This window comes from Ixodes scapularis, unplaced genomic scaffold (assembly GCF_016920785.2).
Source record: "Ixodes scapularis isolate PalLabHiFi unplaced genomic scaffold, ASM1692078v2 PGA_scaffold1__304_contigs__length_218370807, whole genome shotgun sequence".
Lineage (NCBI taxonomy): Eukaryota > Metazoa > Arthropoda > Arachnida > Ixodida > Ixodidae > Ixodes > Ixodes scapularis.
In genome coordinates, this window is record NW_024609846.1 from 207,223,203 (window position 1) to 207,235,275 (window position 12,073).

The following is a 12,073-nucleotide window of genomic DNA, read 5'->3' on the forward strand; positions in this document are numbered from 1 at the left end:
GATCAAGCCTGGAATGTGCTCGACAGCGGATGTTTTCTTCAGCTTCGAGAATACTTCCCCAGTCGACTGCTGCATGCTGCAAGATTGCCAATTCAGAACTTCCGGAGGCTGCAATCACAGAGTGAAGCGTAATTATAGTTGGAGGCACCTACTACAGTCCATGTGCATGTTCTCTTAAAGGGACACTTGCATGGCTGTTAGGGATATAGCTAATAGTAATCAATAATATTGATTACTATTAGCCTTGGCACACTCCCAACTGTTGTTTATTTGGAAAGACAATTTACTATATAGGCCCCTTTGGCCAGCCTAGTCATCATCACTTCGTGCGAAGCATTTTTGTTTAATAGTGCGATTGATGCCTCACTTACACACTCTTTTCCTTTTTCCTAAATATCATATTCCTCATGCAGTTCTCTGCTTGTTTTGTCATTGTATCTGGCAAGAATCTTAACATCGTGCAACACCAAGGAACAGGGGCATCTACCGCAGTGAATGGCGAGGTGGCCAGACAGGCTAGCTCACGTGGCAGCCACGTGCTCATGGGCACGTTCATTCATGCATCCACAAATTTATTCTTGTGTTTTATGCTGCAAGGCTCAGACGGCTGCTCTATGATGTTGATTCTGTGGCAGAGCCGAGCCATCTTATTGGATGCCAAGGACACCACAGGAAAGCGGTGGCGCTGACCGACTTCCCTTAATTGTGTGAAACTGAGGGTATGGTATCAGAGCTGGTCTTACATTGGACCTCTCACGAGTGGGTTTGTTTATCCAGAAGCAAGCTACCTGCAGATGTGTATAATTCAGGTCGCCAAAAGCTTGTTAAATAAAGTTGAGGCATAAACAAACCTGCTCGTGAGAGGTCCAATGTGAGACCAGATGTGGTACCATACTTACACTCATACCTGCCAACTCTTCCGAATTTTTCGTAAAATGTACAAATTGGGACTAATTTTACGATTTTACAAATCTTGCTTCAGATCTTACAAAAAAAATTTTTTTTTATTTTTTTTGTTGTTTTTGTAACTCCGTTGTTGGTGGTATCTTGTATTGCCACAAGAGGGCGATAGGTACCGTCCACAGCAGCGTCGTGGTTTTTACTATCCGTCTATCCGGTGGCCACGAATCGAAAACCAATCCAAAGCTCAAAGCCTTTGTTTGTGTGTTCGGCGGTGCACAGGTGCAAGTTGGTTCGGCGTGTTCAGACGTTGTTGGGGCCTCATTGTTTCGGCCAGTTTCGAGGCAAAACGTATGGCGTCTGTGTTTGTTGCACGTGTAACTGTAGCATTCTCCTGGTCACTGTAACTTCGCGGCGCAATGCCGAACTCGAAACCTCAAAAGAGGTACTTTCAGGTGTTCCTGAAGTCCTACACGTCGAAATTTCCGTGCTTCATGCCGCCCAAAAAGCAAGAGAAGTTTGGATTGTGTAGCACGTACACGTGTGATGTAAGCGTTTTGCACGCTGGCCAGGCTGCCATTAAGCTGCACATCGTTTCGCGTAACCCCCCCCCCCCCCCCGGCCGCAGCCGCCCGACTTTTACGAATTTGAAATTCCACAGGTTGGCAGGTATGTACACTCAGTGTCACACAATTCAAGGAAGTCGGTCAGCGGTACCGCACTCCTGTGATGTCTTCGGCACACAATAGGATGGCTTGGCTCTGCCACAGAATCAACAGGCCCAAGCCCCGCCGTCTTAGCCTTCCAGCATAAAACACAAGGGTAAAATTGCTCGGTGTGTTTTGGGCGTTGTGTATCAGATACCAATATTGTGAGGGGCAGTGTGTATGGGCCAGATGTGGGAATGACCCTGCCCGTGAGCATGTGGCTGCCACGACAGCCAGCCTGTCTGGCCACCTCGCCATTCACTGCAGCAGATGCCTCTGTTCCCCGGTATTGCATTATGTTAAGATTCTCGCAAATACAATGACAGAACAAGCAGAGAACTGCATGAAGCATATGAAATTTGGGAAAAAGGAAAAAAGCGTGTGAGTGAGGCATCAATCGCCCTATTAAACAAAAATGCTTTGCGCCAATGTGATGGTGACTAGCCTGACCAGTGGACTTCATATAGTAAATGTTCAAACTAGCCTTATTACCCTCTTTACTATTAGCTAGCTCTCTTCATCAAACACTTCCTTACCACCAGCATGTCACGGCCATTCGTGCACATGCGCTCATCTAAAAGGCATTCATATGGATGTAAGGACCGTATTTGGTTCTATTTTTATGTTTCAGATAACCTTTGGAGACATTGCGCTTCCTGAAGCGCAGTTGAAGCATGTCGACACGAAGCAGCCATCCATTTACGTTCAGGAACTCGCGGTCATGGTATTTGGAACTGAGGCCCTAACAAACTGCTGCCTTACGGGGTCGGCAATGAAGGGAAAGCTTCCTAAAAAGGGAGTTAAGGACTTGATAGGTGCGTAAATTGCCGTAAAGAGGAAATGGCAAGGCACTATTGCAATCAAACTTAACAGGAACAAATACTAAGTTTACTCTTGACATATATTGGACTTAAATCTTGGACAAAAGCTCACCAGACAGAAGTTCACCGGTCAAAAGCTCACCACGTGAAAATTTCATGTTGGTCTTAAAACGAGTGCAGACAACTTAGGTGCATGTGTGCGACACTAAAACACAACAATGAATTAAATCTGATAGGCACATGGTTTGTTGATTAGACTGGAAACAAGTTTATCGATTGGTTAGAAGGAAATGCAGTCCCGTACAGGCTGTCTCCAGCAGTCTTGGTAGATCTCGGTGCACCTGGAAACCCTTGCAAATATTTTCCAGACGGTTGTGGCATACCTTGAGTCAACCCAGATTGATCTTATCAGCTTCAGCTCCACTCATTTTGGTGACCTAAATTTTTGTCCCAAATCGTTGCTTCTGTGCCTGTTATGGCTTACCTGTCGACACCGTTGCATGAGATGGGGTACCACTTCTTCTAAAAATAGTGCAATGTCCATTGCGTCCGCACTTTGGCCCAGCTCGTGACTCACCGGGTAGCCAAAAAAAGGGGGTGAGCAATTGTGTGGGTCTACGAAAAAAACGGGTGAGCTTCTGTCCGGTGAGCTTTTGTCTGGTCACCATTGGACTTGTGTCTCGGTACTCATGGATGGTTGTTTCTTTTTGGCTTATGTTGGGGGAGGTATTTGTCTTTTTGTGTCATTACGTCTTGCGCTACACCTCTGGTTTGCAATAATGTGCCCCAGTTCTAGCATACTTTAATTTTTGCCTAGATTATAATTCACTCTGATGTTCCTTCTGCTTAATTTTGATCGTCGATTTATATCAGCGATTAAACTTAACGAAACTTCAGTATTGTTTACTTTTGTGTACAATTTTCTGAAGATAGCTGACTGTTTACCCCAGCTTTAGGCTGCTGAATCTTTCAAAAACTTTCAGCTTGTTCAGTTGTTTTTAAAGTAATTGTTTGGTACAGTATGGCCTCAGTTGGTTTTATATCAGTAAACCCTGAATTATAATATAAAATAGATGTCAGAATCAAAATTAAAAAAATGTGGTCATCTGTGTGTTTAAAATTATTGTCTAGCTACGCTATCTCCGACGTTTTAGCCAAATATCCTGAGGCACTGGTTCTCGAACAGGGTTCCTAGTACAGTATACTGAGGGTTCTTTCAGCAGCTGAACTTCCTCAATTGTTCCTACACCATTGTCATACACTCAATTGCAACAATGCCAAGAGTGGAAGGGGCTCCTCGGCTAACAATAACATTAGTAAATTTTTGTTCGCTGATGTCAGAAAGTTTGAGAGTCCCTGTCACAAAGAATGTTATGTTTTCAGGCTTTTAAAGGGGTTATGAAATAGTCTTCAGACTTCGGCCAAGTAAGTGTGGCAGTATCTCACCATCGCATGTGCAGTGAAGATCAAAAAACAATTTTTTCCAAGGTGCACTAGTTTTATTAAAAAAATTAAATAGACTTAAGCTTGGGGGGCCCCTCAACCTTTAGAGTCCTTTCCAGGTCACGTGCGTGTGACATGAATTGGGGGCCAAATGAGTGAATGACAACTTTTATAAAAACCTTAGCTTCAAATTGGGCAGATACCTGCTCAACCCGCAAACTCGACCACTATTGGCGCCAAGCCAGTAGTTCCTGTGGCCACCATAAGCTGCATGATGAAAAATGGACCCTTTTTTCCTTTCTGATTACGCAGTGCACTCGCGACATTTTGAGGGATCACGGTGTGTTTTCTCATACTTGTGATAAGGTAAAAGAAATAAAAGTAACGAGCTCCAGACTGTTTCCACAGTAAACTTGTTTCATGATCCCTTTAATGCATTGCAAATTGACGAAATGCCTTGTTTTACATTATTTCACAGCAGCAATATTTCACAGTTGCCAATAAACATAGTCATTGGTCCCCGTGCTCAATATATTTAGATGATTAACTTTTTGTTGTTGGTTTCTTTTTGTGAAATTTTCTAAAATTATGTGGACCTGAAGTATAATTTTATGTAGTATTAAGTAAATATGGAGTCTTAAGGCAAGTTCCTTAATTGTCTATTGTCTTCTCTTTTCAGCTTTTGTTACTGCCAATTCCCTGGAGAAACTCGGAAGTCCGTGAAAGAATACCTGTAAAGGAAGTGCTGCAATGCTTCCTACACTCAAAACAAAGCCTCCAACAAACAAAAGAAAACTGCAGAATGAAAAAAAAAAAATTAGCTTTCATTTTCATTCATTTTGCGCATTGGCTTTTTTTTTCTCTTAAATCTGATTAGCGATTAATTTAGATTTTATTTAACAAGTGCATTAACTTTTTTCATTCATTTTACTTCAGTCATGTAGGTGATGTTCCTTCAGTCATGGTAGATGATAAATATTGTAGGTTTTATATTAACAGGTGCAATACTATTTTTGCTCGTTTTTCTTCAGCATGATAGTTTGTAATTATATTTTCTAATAAGAGCTTGTTTATAAAGCTTTAAGTGCATCTGTGATATTTGTAAGCCACTAAAAGTATTACGTTTTTTGTTCCATCGTAAGTGTTTGTTGTAGGCAACATGTGTTCATTCTATTGAAAAAAATATTTGTTTAATAAAAAGTTCTTACTTTAATTTGTCATCACTTTGAACTCGTCTACATTAAAGCCTGTAACATAATGCATTTCAGTTTCGATAAGTGCAAACCACTGCAATTGCTAAATCAATATAATTTTCTACTTTTCTTATCTGGAATTGGTCAGGAATAAATTGGTGAAATGCTTTAAAAGTTCTATTAAGTGTACCCCCGATTATATTTGAAAGCCTGCTTCCAAGTTTAATCCGGGGTACAATTTATAGTACTAAAGGCCTGCATAAAAGCATACTAAAATTCTCCTCAGAGAAGTGTACTAGAAGAAGTATCCTAAAAGGATGGCGAAATGTTACTTCTGAAGTGCGTAAGAAGTGTACTAAAATGCCTCTTACAGGCATGCTTAGAAGTATCCTAAAAGTATAGCGAAATGTTACTTTTGAAGTGCGTAAGAAGTATACTAAAATGCCTCTTACAGGTATGCTTAGAAGTATACTAAAAGTATGGCGAAATGTTACTTTGAAGTGCGTCAGAAGTATACTAAAAACCGGCCAATTTAGAGCATCAAGCATACTTCTGGAAGTGCAAATAAAGTATACTCTAAGAGCCCCGGTTTTTCGCTAAGGGTTGCTTGACATTCTGCAACACTGAGCTGCGCTTTCATGGAAGTGCATGCATCTTTCAGTTAAGCCAGTGCAGCCTGAGAACTCTTCAGGTCTGCGGTGACGGTACTCAGCGAGAGCTCTAGCTGTTTCCGCTCATCTTGAGCCTTTTGCAGTCCATCCTCGACTCAAACCCAAACCAAACCGGCATAATGGCAGGTTCAACAGCCTGCTCAGAATGCACACCAATAGAAGGCAAGCAACAAAGGATGTACCTGACATCAGGTGAATCTGTGCTGTTGCCCAGACTCATGCTATCGATGTCCTGTGCCAACTTTTTCAGGGCATCATTGTCTTGTCAACAGAGTCTTTCTCAGCCTTCATTGTTTCCAAGCTGCTTCTAAGGCCCACCAACTCTGTCTGCAACCTCGAAGATGTATGAACACTTGTCACCAAGCTTTTTTGAAAAGAAATCATCTCTGAATCCGCTTTTTGAACAGCCGTGCTCAGCTGCTCTCGCAATGTCGAGAGTTCCTGTTTTTTGTCCTGTAGCTGCTGTATCAGCCCATCAATCTGAGCCTCAGCGGCTGCTTTCGTTGCGGCAAGTTCCCGCATGGTTTCTTCCATTTGAGAGCACTTCGAATCGAGAGCATCTTGGACGCTCTCCAGCAGTTGACACTTCTCTCCCAGCTGCGACTGCAAAATAGGCAGATCTTTTTCGATATCACTGTTTTGCTCGAGCAACACCTTGAACTTCACTTCCGTCTTCTTTTTAGAAGTCGAAAGAGCTTTCTTGAGCTGACCCACGTCGTCGTGAGCTTCTGTAAGTGCCAACTTTTTAGAGCGTAGCTCTTACGGCCCGTTTCCGGCTTGAGCGGTGTCGGCGTCGCCGTCGGCGTCGCCGTCGGCGTCGCCGTCGGCGTCGGCGTCGGCGTCTGCGTCGGCGTAACCGCGCGGTGCATCATGGGAACTGTCCCATAATGCACCGCGCGAGCCCCCCACCGGGGTCACGTGACCTCGTGGGGGGGGCACGTGACCCCCCGAGGTCACGTGACCCCGGTGCATCATGGGAAATGTCCCATAATGCACCGCGCGAGCCCCCCACCGGGGTCACGTGACCTCGTGGGGGCACGTGACCCCCCCGAGGTCACGTGACTCCCCTGAGGTCACGTGACCCCCGCCGATGTCGCGTGACCCCCAATGACGTCATCGTCACTCATGACGTCACCGGCATCCACATCGTCATCGTCATCATCACTGATGATGTCACCGGCATCCACATCGTCACCGTCATCATCACTGATGACGTCACCGGCATCCACATCGTCATCGTCATCATCACTGATGACGTCACCGGCATCCGCATCGTCATCGTCATCATCACTGATGACGTCACCGGCATCCGCATCGTCATCGTCATCATCACTGATGACGTTACCGACATCCGCATCGTCATCGTCATCATCACTGATGACGTCATCAGTGACGTCACTGATGTCGTCACCGGCATCCACATCGTCATCGTCATCGTCACTGATGACGTCACCGGCATCCGCATCGTCATCGTCATCATCACTGATGACGTCACCGGCATCCGCATCGTAATCGTCATCATCACTGATGACGTTACCGACATCCGCATCGTCATCATAATCATCACTGATGACGTCATCAGCGACGTCACTGATGACGTCACCGACATTCGCATCGTCATCGTCATCATCACTGGTGAAGTCATCAGTGACGTCACTAATGACGTCATCGGTACCCGCATCGTCATCGTCACTGATGACGTCATCAGTGACGTCAGTGATGACATCATCGGCATTGGGGGTCACGTGACCCCCAAAGTCACGTGACCCCCAAAGTCACGTGACCCCCCCTGGTTAGTTTAACCCCCCCCCAATGCCCTTCCCTCCTCCTCCTCAAGAGCTGCGCCCTAATTCGGCGTTACAGGGAGTTGTAAGCAGCTTTCACTTTTTTTGTGCCGTTGCTGACTCGGCTTCTGAGCTCCAAACTGTAGCTGTTTGCAGCAGTACCGTCGTCTTTGCTTCACCAGTGACAGCGGCTTCAAGTGTCATGGGACTGGTGGAAACTTTTCTCTTCCGTGGTGCTTCCGGTTTCTCACTTGATCTCGAGAGGAATTCGGGATCGCACATAACGATGGCGTGTCGACCTGGGCACTCAGAACATGCGATCTTGCTTCTGCATTTCTTGGCGCGATTGTTTCGTTTTGTACATTTAAAGCATCGTCCAACCTTCTGAAGGATCTGTCGTTTTTCAGTGAGAAACATGGTTTCACTGCACACCTCGGTGTCATAGTTTGGCGACTTGCAGAACGCACACTCCTGGTTGTCTGTTCGTTGTAGGAGTGCTGCTGCCGTCCCTCTGTTTATCCACGACCTCGCCGGTTATTTTGATTTAGCAGACGTAAGCTGTTTTTCGTCTGAACTGTCTTTGAGGCGATGATCCGTTTTCTTTGTGCAGGAAGTCCTCTCTCTGCTTTCTACTTTTACGCTTAGAAACCCCAGGAGAATTGGCAGTTGTGTCTGTTGACCTCGGTCTTGGTCACTGCTGTTACTCGACAGGGCAGCAGATTGGGTGTTCAGTGGACGGTGCTCCTTGTCGAGTACAGCAGTTCTTTGGTAGGCAAGAGAAGGTCTTCCCGAAGCAGCCGAAGTATTAATTGGTGCAGAAGTGTAGAAAAGGTTTCTTCGCTCACCCCTAGAGTCCTGAGCCCATCGATGTTTCCTTGTAGGCGGTCGTGTAGTCGCCTGAGCCCTCGGACATCGGACGATGATCGGATCCGCTGTCTCTCCAATAGCCTGATCATGTATCGTCGATCAACCGCTTTTCGTCGCCGAACCGGGTTTGGAGGATGTCTCGGGTGTTCTCGTAGCAGCTAGCTGTCGCTGGTAGTCCGGCGATCGCCTCAGTGGCGTCTTCAGAGAGAGAAGCTCTGAAGTAGTTGAACTTGTCGGTCGGCGATAACTCTCGGTTACTATGGACCACTTGTTCAAACTGCGCCCAGAAGGGCTGCCACTGTAGGCTACCTCCGTTGAACCTCAAAAGCTCCAGCTTGGGGAGCTTCACTTTCGCAGATGACCCAGAGGACTCGTTACCGCTTCGTCTTGTTCGATCAAAGGTTGGTCGAGCTTCAAGATCAAAATCTTGAGGCTCAGGCGAGTGGAATATGCGACGACACGGTCGTTGTACTCAATAGTGCGCGCGTACTCCTGTTCCGCTTCCCCGTCTGTCAACAATGGCTCGATGGCAGCTTCCGTTTTGTTCAGTTGGCCATGTTTGATTTTGAAACGAGCGATAAGGATCCCGAGCTCCTCTTCAAGACGCACTTCGCGTTGCACAGTCGCGTCTATCTCCGACAGTACTTTTGTTACTTGCGAGCGTTGGGTCTTCCGCTCCTGTTTGAGACTCTCCATCGCCGCGTTGTTAGGCCTCGCTGTCTTGCTTTTCCGATGTCGAAACTGGAAGCTCTGTTTAATTGACCATCAGACTCACCGTCCAGTCCGGTAAATAAAGGTCCCGGGTTTCGGCACCAAAGGTTGACGGATCTTTTTTTGGTCTGAGGTCGATGCTTTGATATAATAAAAACAAACTAATTTAATTGTCCGGCTTGTGGTACAGAATTGTCAACGGGGTTCGGGAGCCATTTCATCGTCTTTCTTTTCTTCTCGTCGTAGTGAACATCTCGTCATCAAGCGGCCGAGGTCGTGGCAGCTCCAATGCTTTGGTCGCGTGCTTGCTCACTTTTTCCGGTGTCCTCGCGCGCTCTGAATAGTTTGAGCAGACTACAAGAGACTTACCGGCTTCGCTGCCCTCTCTCCGTCCAGCTGCAATACACCGGACATCCGTAAGATCATCCGGGGCGTCGTCCGAAAGGAAATCAAGCAGCTCCTGCCTGCTGCCTGCCAGCCTGCTTTGCTGTCGAAAGCCAAAGTTGTCCGCGAGGAAGTTCAGCGGGCATTCCAACTGAAGGCTCCTGCCAGCTTAGCAGCGCCCGAGCAGCCCTTTCTGAACAGCGCCGCAGTAGCTCGGAGACCAGCGCTAGCTGCCCGGCTGTATTCGACGCCACCTCGACGCTACCAGAACCGCAGACTTTCCGATGTCGAGAAGGGCACCCCCCAGCTCGTCCGCACTAAACAACTGGCGCCTAAGAAGACGGATCTGTGGCGCTCGGCCAATCAACGACCGTTGTGTTATCACTGCGGCGAGGCCGATCACGTCTACCGCAGGTGCCCGTACCGACAACAGGCCTGCGAAGTTTTGCGCCAAGCGACCTGCAACCCCACCTTGGGGAGCGACAGATGGACATCGAAGAGTACCTCGGACGACCCTTATTTCCGTTGCCGTCTCCGCCCGAGGTTTCCGTTCGTCTTCGCCTCGACGTGCGCTCTCGCCCTTCCGCCGTTCTCGTCGAGACAGCCTGTCCACCCTATCTCCTCGGAAAAACTAATTGCGGCAACGCCTCGAGGTGGCGTTGCCGAAGACGACCGAAGGAAAGAGCCTCCAAGAACACCGGAGCGCTCCTACTCTCTCGACGCAATGCATTGCAACGACAGCCCTGCAACGGTGCCCAACAACCTAAACGTTGTTATCGACGGCCACGACACATCGGCACTCCTGGGCACCGGAGCAGACAACTCAGTCTTGAGTGGAAGGCTCTCTCGCCGCCTTTGAAAAGTCACGACGCCGTGGGATAGACCTCAAATACGAACCGCCGGAGGACACCTGATTACACCAGTCGGGAGATGCACTCTTCGCGTTGAGATCCACGGTGAGAATTACCCGGTGAAGTTTGTCGTTTCGCAACGTTGACGCTGCGAAAGCCTGTTCTGCCGCCGGTGGAGACCAACACGACGTCAACCGCGATCCGAGTTATTGCCAACTATGTGAACCTGCCGCCGCGGTGAAGTGTTTTCGTAACCGTCATAACCGACGCAGCCATGCATGGTGACGCTATTCTGGAAGGCAGCGTCCAACTGCTCATTGAAAATAGAGCTCCGTTACGAGGCGTAACGGAGCTTTATGAAGCGCGTACAACTGTTCTCGTGACAAACGTTCGATAGAAGCCGCAGCACCATCGAAGGGTACCACCATGGGCCACGTTGAGGAGCTTCAAACGCCAGCCGTGGTCACCGCAATCTCCGAGGAAACCTCATCGTCACAGCAGAAGAGCACGTCGCCACCGCAGCTCGACATGAACCCCAAGCTCCCAGCACCAAAGCGCCGGCAACTGGTTGATCGCCTCGCTGAATACAGTAACTGTTTTGCCACGTCGTTGAAAGTAACTCCAAACATCAGTGGCGAAACATCGCATTGCTACCGACAGCGATGTGCACCCAGTCTAGAGTGTACCCAGTCCACCACTCGCCGTACCGTGTTTCTTTGAAAGAGAGGGAAGTTATTCAAAAACAGGTTCAGGAAATGCTCGATGATGACATCATTCAGCCGTCAAGCAGTCAATGGGCTTCACCTGTCTGGTTTGTAAAGAAGAGGTACAGAACCCTGAAATTCTGCGTGGACTATCGTCGACTCAATGCTGTGACAAAGAAAGATGTCTACCCGCTCTCCCGTATCCACGATACTCTAGACCGTCTGCGCCACTCCCGATACTTTTACTCGATGGACTTGAAGAGTGGCTACTGGCAGATCGAGGTTGACGAACGGAACCGAGAGAAAACTGCCTTCGTCACGCCCGACAAACTGTACGAATTTAAAGTGATGCTCTTCGGACTATGCACAGCGCCAGCGACATTCTAGCGTGTCGTAGACACCGTGCTTGCAGGCTTAAAATGGCAGAATTGTCTCGTCTACCGCGACGGCCTTGTAATGTTCGCCAACAGCTTCGACGAGAACTTACGACGATTTTGTGCCGTATTTCAAGCCCTCAAGGCCACGAGACTAACTCTCAAGCCAATGAAATGTCGGTTCGCTTATGGTGAACTCAAGTTTCTAGGCCACATCGTGAGCAGCAAGGGAGTTCGTCCTGACCTCTAAAATACGCACACCGTAGCCACATTTTTCCCGCCGTTGGATAAAAAAGCCAGAATAAGATTTCTATGCCTCTGCGCCTACCACAAGCGCTTCGTTCGAAATTTTGCGAGGGTTTCTGCGCCACTGACATACCTACAAAAGACGCCGTAAAGTTTCAGTGGACGGGAGAGCACCAGCATATGTTTGACGAACTTAAACGAAGACTTCAAACACCTCCTATCTTTGGTCATTTTGACCAGCATACACAAACATAAATTCACGCGGACACAGACACGGTGCTGGTCCATACACAAGAGGGAACAGAGCGGGTAGTCACCTAGGCAAACCGGACACTTTCGACGGCGGAGGGTAGTTAATCTACGACGGATAGGGAATGCGTCGCCATCGTCTGGGCCATCACCAAGCTGTGCCCGTAC